Raw genomic sequence first — 10,358 nt, forward strand, 5'->3', positions numbered from 1 at the left:
GAGGGGCGATGACCCGGGAAAGGGATGGCGCCGCGCGGGACCGGCTCGCGCTCCTGGGGGGGAGGAGCCAGAGGCAGGGCTTCGTCGACGTCCCGCCCCCAAGGCTCCGGCCTCGCTGTGCGAGCCTCGAAGAGCCTTCAGTCTTGCGACGCGCCAGCGGAGCTTCAGGTCAGACGGCGAGGGCCGCAGCACCGCGGGCTTCCCTCCTCGGGAAGGAACGGCGCTGAGAGCCGAGCGGACCCTCGCCAGCCCGCCCTACCTGCTGCAGCGTCTTCGGGGGTCGCGTGGGCCACTTCCCCTCTGCTGCCTAGGCCTCTGCTTCCCCCTCTCGTTTCTCCTTGTCGCCCTGCGCCCTGACACCCTCCGGCCGGGAGGGCGAATACTAGACCCTGCTCTGTAGAGGTCCAGTTCTCTAGACCTGGGGCTTCGGCGGCGGGTTGGGGGGCGTGGGGGTCTACACAGATCAGACGGAAGGCGGACTTTGCCTTTGTGGACTGATGCTCTTCCTTGCTGTGATAGTTACGGGCACGTCAGCTGTGCAGCTGCCTTGTGATCTTTCAGTTTGTTTCGAAGTCCTAGTTGGGCCCCTCCCTGGCCGGGCTGGTGGCTCCCTCAGAGCAGGGACTGCCTCCTGTTGACCCTTGTGTCCTAGCTTGGCACTGAGTACAGTGTCTTGCACAAAGGAGGGGCTGCAGGGATGTTTGCTGAATGAAACCTTCAGAGTCCAAGCTTTCTATTTCCCAGCCACTTCTAGTCAAGGACTTCCAGATACAAAGCTTAATCTTTGAACAAATGCAAATGTGGAAAAGGTACGTTAACTTAATGAAAAAAAAAGAGGAACATCTTTCCAACCTTTTGTATTGAACTGGCGCCACGGTATTAGTTTTGTGAAAGCACTTTAATACATTAAACAGGCCAGAAAAAGACAAGATATTTCTACTTTTTTTTAATTAAAAGAGCCAGCTTTCACTGTTTCTAGCCAAAACATATTGTAAATTACTCAAGAAATGATTGTTCAAGTTATACGTTGACCAGATATTTCACTGCCTGCTATGCCTGGGAGCATGTTTTCAGCTCAGTTCTATGAATATTTAAAATTTGTGTTACTGGTGGTGAGTATAGCCTATTTGCAATTCAAAACGTTAATGCTTTTAGCAGTAAAAAATATGCAATTCCCAAACCAGTACAATAAACTTTATTTGTATTTAAAAAAAAAAAAGAGTATACTGTTCTACCCAGAGCTACTCACTGGTCAATTTAAGGAGGATACTTATATTCACACCCTAGTCTATTCTAGGAGATATGAAGGTGTTTTCATTCTAATCTCATAACAATCTGATTGAGGTTATTTTACTGATGAAGGCTTTTCTCTCTACAATTTCATAAAATAGCTAGGCAGGGCTTCCCTGGTGGCGCAGTGGTTGAGGGTCCGCCTGTCGATGCAGGAGACGCGGGTTCGTGCCCCGGTCCAAGAAGATCCCACATGCTGCGGAGCGGCTGGGCCCGTGAGCCATGGCCGCTGAGCCTGCGCATCCGGAGCCTGTGCTCCGCAATGGGAGAGGCCACAACAGTGAGAGGCCCGTGTACCGCAAAAAAACAAACAAACAAACAAAAATAGCTAGGCAGTGACAAACACTACTCAGAATTTGTCCAGAAATTTCTAAAGCTCAAGATTAATATTTTGTGTGATGTTTATAAATCTGTGACCCGCATGGCCCAGTCTTACTTAGAGCACTACACTACTCAAAACACCCAGGCAAGTACCTGAAACCTAATTTCAAAATACAAAAAATTCTTATAGCCTAGGCACTTCGAAGCAGGTAAATAACAAACAAGGGATCTTAAACACTTCTCTTTTCTCTCTCATCCACTGTTCTCACACAAGGTAGCTGCTTGTGTGCCTGTCTTTCAAAACGCCCTACTCTTCTCCAGTCCTGGCTGCGTGCTTTAGATCTTTCCCCCCAGCTCTCTTTCCTCCTAATTCAGAATCACACAAGCCCAAAAGAATTGGTCTCAAGTCAGGACCCTCCTCTTTAGGAGGCTGGAAAAGGGGAGCAGAGCTGATACAAACAGTTACCCATTAATATGGATTTTTCCTTTCACAGTTTCTTTCTTTTCTCAGTGAACTAAATGTTCACTAAGATCGTGTGTTAATAGATGTAGTTTGCTTTTAGCACAGGCTGTTTCTTTGGAAAATGAGCCACCTAAATAGGGCAGGGCCTCTATAATCCCATACATCCTGTGGTTGTATCACAAAGTCACAGAGACCACGACTCAACAATCACCCAAATCTATGACTAGCTTCCAAAATCAGGACTTATTTTTTCACTAATAAGTGTAACTCTTTCAAATCTGTTATTCCTTTTGAGCTCAGAGAAGTTCAGCATTGAAAACAGAACAGTGTCAGGCAACACCTTCTCAATCCACGTGTCAAGTTTGAATCTGAATACAAAACCATCCACGTTTATAGTGGACAGAGAAAGTTCTGTTATGTAACATCAGGGGAAAGTGTGCAGCCTTTGGGGGCCTTTGGAGGTCTACCAAGTGGGATTTAAGACTTTTTAATTCTAAAAACACTTCAATATATTTCTTCAAAAATTTCCAGGACCTAACCACCTGGATAAATTAAAACAAACTAAATCTATAATACTTTCTTTGCTTTGACTTCTTCAATATCCACAAACTGGCAGTGGTTTAAAAAAACATAAGCATAAAGAAAATTTGTAATCTTCATTATTTTCTCCATTACATCATGCAATAAAACTGACTTCCAAGAGTCGCAGCAGAAACTCTCCTGATGAATGAAGCAATGGAAACTGGGCAAACCAACCTCTTATATTGAGTTGCATTAACTCTTAAAACCCTCCTCCCTGCCCCCCCCCAACTATAGCCCATCTTTTTTGGAAGAAAATGTTTTGATTAAACTTCTCAGTTTCTTTATTGGAAATTGGTTAGGATTTGTCAATTCATATGAACTAGCTTAGGCAAATGTATAGGTTATAGTGCTTAGGTAGGCTGTACACTCTGGACTCAAATAGAACTTCGTACTGGAAACCTCTGGTGTAAGATTTCCATGCTTGCCAGAAGAGGTGCCATTGTTGTTGGGTTCCTTTGACAATACTCTCTTGTTCTTCATACCAACAGAGAAACAGACTTCCATTAATTAGTATATAAACTCCTACCCTTATTCAGTATAACAAAAGTAAGAATATAGATATATTCATTTAGCAAAACATTCAGAAATATTGTAAAAGAACTGCTTAGAAACACAACTGTGTTAGAGTTCTCTGGATACATATATGGATACAGAGATTTATTTTAAGGAATTGGCTCATTCAATTGTGGAAGCTGGCAAGTCTGAAATTTGTAGGGCAGGGGGCAGGCTGGAAACTTACACAAGAGTTAAAGTTGTAGTCTTGAGTCCAGAATCCATAGGGATGATTTTTATGTTAAGGTGTTGAGGAAGAAATGGTATTCCTTCTACTCTGGAAAACCTCATTTTTCGCTCTGAAGGCCTTCAACTTGTTGAAGCCCACCTACATTATTGAGGGTAATCTCCTCCTTTAAAGTTCATTGATTGTAAATGTTAATCACGTCTACAAAATACCAATCAACAGCATCATCTAGACTAGTGTTTGACCAAACAACTGGGCACCATAGTCTAACCAAGTTGACACATAAGATTAACCATCACAATGACCTTCATTCAATAGTATTTCCTCAAAGGCATGTGATAAGTAGGTTTAAAAAGATAGATCCCTTAGTGAACACTGTAAAGCATGCTTTCAATAAGAAAACAGCTCCCTTTGTTTTTATTTTTCTTTGCTCTTTTCAGTCAGTTGTGTGGTGATGGGGATGGTTGGGGACGGGGTGAGGGAGGGAAGATTGGATGTTGGTCTTCAGGTGGCTTCTTCTGCTTAATATTAAATATTTGTGCTAGAGTATTGGGGACAGTGTGTCCATTAGGGAGGATCAAAAGATGAACAAATAAGTTGCTCACAATCTAGTGGGAGTTAGAGACGTGAACAATCTACCTTACATATTACAAGTTGTATTATATTGATAAATTAAGTGCCACAGAAAGGTATAAAGGCAATAGTAATGTAGGCATAAAAAAGGTTTTGGATGTGATTGGGCTCCCAGCTAAAAGGAAGTTTCACAGACTTGGAGGGCAGCATTGCAAACCTTCCTTAATACTTTTTCAGTACAGGAAGGTGGAGGGGGAGATGCCATACGCATAAGGAAATTGCTCCCAAGGCAGTCAGTCCCTTGATGCGGCAACATCAGTTGCACCACAGAGATGGCTAGAGTTAATCAAATTCACACAGCAAGTCCTGACACTTGATGGCTTAATTAGGGCGATTATGGGTAAGCTTTAAAAAATCTGCTTTGTCAGCAGATGATCCAATAGATGTTACCATAAAGAGCATATTCCCAACCCACACCCAGCCCAGGAGAGGCTCAAAACATGGAACTAAAGTTAGTACATTAATATTTTGTGATGTAGTTGGAGAAAATATTTTGTAATTGTGTTTATAGGAGTATTTTAGGTACTTTAGATAATTGCAGCAGGTCAGGAATTTTTCTATCTTGTAGGAAGATTTCAGCAACTCTTTGTGATAAAAAACGTGTTTTTTATATATATATATATATATATGACATATATGTATATATACAGATATATATTTAGATGTATATTTGTAATACATATAGATAGATATTTATGTAACATACATAACATACATAAATAAAAGCTTTATCTCTGAGAGAAAGAATAAGACAGAGAATGAGAGAGTCATGATACAGAGAGAAAGATTTATGACAGAGTTGGGTTTTTTTTTAAGTGTTTTAATGTTTTTATACTAGCCTAAAGTGCTCACGAATACTTATTTTTTTTTTTTCCCAGAAGGAAAGTTGGTTAGAGTAATAAGCTATGACCCATATCATGAGCAACCACTAACACACAATGGGGGCAGTATGTATAGAAGAAAACAAAGAGTAGAACAAAGTTTCTGGGTTAGTAATTTTCTGTTTTGTTTTGTTTTTGTTTTTAATTGCAGACATGTAAATACTGAATTCTCATAGCGTTGAGGTATCAAAATGAATTGAAAAATAATACTCCTTGTCAGATGTTTAGCATAAATGTTATATAGAACCATATATAATTCTAGGATGTTAAAATGTCTCAGAGCAACAGAGTAATATAATTTACAAGTCTTTTGATATGATTGTGCAACTTATGCTGATTTCACTGGACTATTTCAGCTCTATGATCTGTGTTTAATTTGGAAGACCTAACTAAAATTAAGTGATGACTCTTTATTTTGGATTTTCTGTGATGGTACAGATTTTATTCAATTTTATTATTATTGTTATCATTATTTATTTATTTATCTTTTTATTTTTGGCTGCGTTGGGTCTTGGTTGCTGCACACAGGCTTTCTCTAGTTGCCGTGAGTGGGGGCTGGTGGCTTCTCTTGTTGCAGAGCACGGGCTTTAGGTGCATGGGCTTCAGTAGTTGTGGCACAGGCTCAGTAGTTGTGGCTCGCGGGCTTTAGAGCGCAGGCTCAGTAGTTGTGGATCACAGGCTTGGTTGCTCCGCAGCATGTGGGATCCTCCCAGACAAGGGCTCGAACCCATGTCCCCTGCATTGTCAGGCGGATCCTTAACCACTGCACCACCAGAGAAGTCCCCAATTTTATTATTTTTAAGGCAGGTAATTCATTAAATACATAACTAAATATTTTTAAAATATTTTGGTTTGTGGGATTATTCATTTATTTGTGTTTACAAATCAGAGAAAAAAAATACGATCTAGGAGAGATTTTCAGAAAGGGGTAAGCCAGGAGGTACTATTCTTCTCTCTTTACACTCTTTTCCATGGTATTTGAACTCATCATCTTAAGGCTTTGAACACCGTTGATGTGAGAGTCCCTAATTAATAGTTCCAGTTCCAGACAATCCTCTGAACTCTAGACTTGTGTATCTAACAGCTTAATGAACATCTCCACTTGGATTCTGATTGGCATTTCGTACATAATAAGTCCCAAGATGAACCCTTCTCTGCCCCTGGTCCCCAATCTTCCTCTAGACTTGCTCCTCCTGCATTGTTTGTTATCTCAGTACCACTCTTCTACCCTTGGCTCAAGATGGTTTGGGGATCAACAATGACTCCTCTCTCCCAAGCATGCCATAGGCCATCTATGAGCAAGTCCTCTTGACTCATCCTTTGATTTTCTACTCTTTTTTGACCCGCTCAAAGAGCAGTTTTATATAGTTCAGCCTAACGTACCCAGAACCTGACATCCTCTCTCTCTTACAATTTCCCCAAGTTTATACAGTTGTGTGAACTATTGCAACATCCATCTAACTGTATTCTTATACAGGGTAGTTCAAAGTGATCCTTTTACAACGTAAGTTTGATTATGTTATGCCTGCCCCAATCCCCCACTGACTCCCCATTTCACCCACAGTAAAAGATAAAGGCCTTACAATGGTCTGCAAGACCCCATAGGAGCTGCCCCCCCCTTGTTCACCTTCTTCCAATCCACCCTTTCATCTCCTATTACACTCCCCCCTCATTTCGATCCATTGTCATGGTCTATTAGTATTCTATTGCTGCCATAACAAAAGGCCACAAATTGCCACAAATTTAGCAGCTAAAGCAATACAGATTTATTATTTCATAATTCTGCTGGTCAGAAGTTCCTTTGGTTTAGCTGTTTTTTCTGGTTGTTGGCAGAATCTAATGCTTCATGTTTATAGGACTGAGGTCCCTGTTTCCTCACTGGCTGTCAGCTAAGGACTGCTGTTAGCTCCCTAAGGCCTCTCTCTGGTCCTTGCTCAGGGGACTGCACATCTCAGAGCCAGCAACAGTGTGTGGCATTATTCTCACACTTGGAATTTCTCTGATTTCCTTTTCTGCCAAATCTCTCTTGCTGCCAGAGAAAGTTCTCTGCCTTAAGGACTCATGTGATTAGATGGGACCCACCTGGATAATCCAGGATAATCTATTTTAAGGTCTGGAACTTTAATTCCATCTGCAAAGTCCCTTTGCCTTAATATAATATAGCAAATTCACAGGTTCTGGGAATTAATCACATGACATCTTTGGGGGACTGTCATTCCGCCTATCAGAGGGCCTCTTGGCCAAGCATGCTTCCATCTCAGGGCTCGTATACTTGCTGTCCTGCTACCTGGAATATTCTTCCCCTGATAACTGAACAGCTCATTCCATCTGTTCAGGTCTCTGAACTAAAGATCTGTTATAACCATATCCTATCAGCCTCTCTAAACAGCCTTTAGAAGAACTCCCTCCTTACTCTTTTTTCCCTTTAGCCTTTTTATTTTTTCTTTTTCTCACCAGTACCTGACACAGAATATAATCGTTTACTTGCCTATTATCTGTCTCCCTCTACCAAGTCCCTTGAGATGAGGGACTTTGATTTATTCACCATTGGCTTCCCACTACCAACAGCAGTTCCTGGCACATGGTGAAATGTTCAATAAATATTTGTTGAATTAATAAAAATCACCAAGAAAGCCCCAGAGGCTTCACTTCATTAATCACATCTGAAAAAAATTAGTCAACTAACTCTGAATTGACCTAATAGAACAACTTAAAAAAAATCTTATTCATAAGAATATCGTTAGTTTGTCAAATGCCTTGCTGAAATCATTAGTTGTAACTTCTATAGCATCTCCCCATCTATCATAAAAGAAAACAAGGAGCTTGACGTTCATGTCCTTGGCATACCTAAACTACCTCAAAGTTTTCATCTCTTCCATCGCTAAGAGCTGACAAGCTTTTTAATAATCTGTTTTAAAATCGTGAAAGAGCTCAAGTCTATAATTTTCAGAACCCACTTTCTTCCTTCTCTCAAAATTGGGATATATCTCATTTTCAAATTCTTTAGACTTCTCTTATTTTAAATATTTCCTCAAAGATGATTGACAATACACTCTCAATCTATAAATGACTCTATGATCCGAGATATGAATCCCCTCAAAGTTACCATTCCTTCTTTTTCTTTAACCCCCACCATCCCACCCCACCCCTCTGTGAGGTTTGTTTTGTTTTTTCTTATTTAAGTTTGCTTGGGGCAAAGTAGGAACACAAAATGAAATTTTGAAGATTTTGCTGTCTGTCTCCATCTGCAGCTGAGCAGGGATCTGAACTCTTTCTCTGGACTTAGCTAAACAGCTGCTTGAGAAGTATCAGCTCACCCTGACAGCCTTTCCTTCACCATTGTTGAGGGTTTTAGCTGATGTCTTTTTTATTTGTAGCTGATCCATCAGGCAGCACCTTGTGCAGTCTCTTTTGTTTCCTATGCATTTTCTCCTTTTCTTTCCTCTTGGATAATATTATTGATAACATGGGCAGAAAATTTTAGAATTTCCCCTTCCTCCTGAGCCATTTTCTAGTTTAGATCTGTGTCAGTGCAAGTATACCTCTCCTTCTGAATTAAAAGACTTTCAAAAAAAAATTTTTTTGAGCCCAAGTGCAAGCAAGAGGATGTGCTATATACAACAGAAAACAACTTTGAGTTGTTTTCTAAGTGTGCTCCCTGGACCACCTGAATCAGAATCATTGGATGTGGTGGGGTGGTGTTTAGTACAATGTAGATTATCAATTACTGAATCAGAATTGGAAAGAGGTGGATGGGAGGCTTGGGAATCAGCATTTTAACAAGTTTCTCAGGTTATACTCTTCAAAGTTTGAGAACTTAATCTGTCAGGATATGCAGAAGTGTAAGTTCTTGCTATTAAGGAGCTAATACTATAATTAAGATACGGTGTAAAAATAATATATGTCAAATGAATGACATAGACAGTAAGTACATGGGAGTCAGCAAGTCAAGCTGTTAGGGGTGGGGTAGGGCTGTTCTGGTTGGCTTCATGGAGCAGGCGTTCATTGCTCATAAGTGATACTCAAGAACTGTTTGTTTTGTGTTCAAAAAATGACACAGCTGTCCTGAAAGGTGAAGAAACCATAACTTTTTTTTTAATTGTGAAAGAACGAAGGATCCTCTTGTCTTATCTCATTTTCATGCAGATAAGGAAATTGAGTTCCAGAGAAGTTATTTGACAATTGCCCCATTTCACACAACATGGTGGTATTGGAAAAGACTAGAACCAAAGTTTTCTAATTCCAGAACTTGGAGTGGATAAGAGTAAGGGGGAAGGCATTCTAAGAACTGGAGTAAATTTAGTTCAGTGTGTCAAAGGGGAAGGGCAGAGGATTTGATTCAAAGTTTAATGACAGACAAGCCTGAAAAGGTAGGTTGGAATCAGTTTGTGAGCAACTTTGAATACCAGAATAAAGGATGTAGATAGTGGAGACCTGCTGAAAATCTTAGGATAAGATAAAAGCAGTTTATTAGGAAACTGGTACTGAGAAAGATGAGAGGGATGAAAGGCCAGGGAGACACGTGAGAAGGAGCCAGATTCATGGTCCATGATGAGAAAATTCAGACCCAGTTTGATAAAAAATGGATGTGACAAAATTTAAAGAATGGATCAATGAAATATGGAAACTGTTTGAATTTTGGTCTACTTCAGTAGTTTCCTTCTTTTTTTTAGTTGATTAACTTTTTAGTTGCATTTTTTAAAAAGCAAGGAATTCACATTTTCTCATTCCAATGTAGGGCCCAACTTTTCCTTTTTTAAAAAATAAGTAAACAAATAAATAATCAAATCTAAGTCTTACACTCAGGAGGTAATAAAAACACTGTATTAAAATACCAGTTCAGGGACTTCCCTGGTGGCGCATCGGTTAAGAATCCTCCTGCCAATGCAGGGGACACGGGTTCGAGCCCTGGTCTGGGAAGATCCCACATGCTGTGGAGCAACTAAGCCCGTGTGCCACTAGAGCCCACGAGCCACAACTACTGAAGCCCGTGCACCTACAGCCCGTGCTCCGCAACAAGAGAAGCCACTGCGATGGGAAGCCCGCGCACCGCAACAAAGAGTAGCCCCTGCTCGCTGCAACTAGAGGAAGCCCACACGCAGCAACGAAGACCCAACACAGCCAAAATTAAACAAATAAACTAACTAATTTAAAAAAAAAAGGGAGAGAGAGCAGATTGCTCCATCTCCTATTAAAAAAAAAAAAGAAGTTTAAAAAAAATGAAATACCAATTCATTCAGCAAACCTTTAAAAGAAACATCTCTCTGTTAGGCACTGTACCAGTTCTGGGTTCTTTAGAAATACATAAAATATGGTCTCTATATTAGTCAGAATCCTCCAGAGGAACAGAACCAATAGGGTGTGTGTGTGTGTGCATAAAGATTTATTATAAGGAATTGGCTCATGTGATCATAGAAGCTGAGAAATCCCAAGATCTTCAGGGTGAATC

The sequence above is a fragment of the Lagenorhynchus albirostris genome, chromosome 5, assembly GCF_949774975.1.
Source record: "Lagenorhynchus albirostris chromosome 5, mLagAlb1.1, whole genome shotgun sequence".
In the NCBI taxonomy this organism is placed as follows: domain Eukaryota; kingdom Metazoa; phylum Chordata; class Mammalia; order Artiodactyla; family Delphinidae; genus Lagenorhynchus; species Lagenorhynchus albirostris.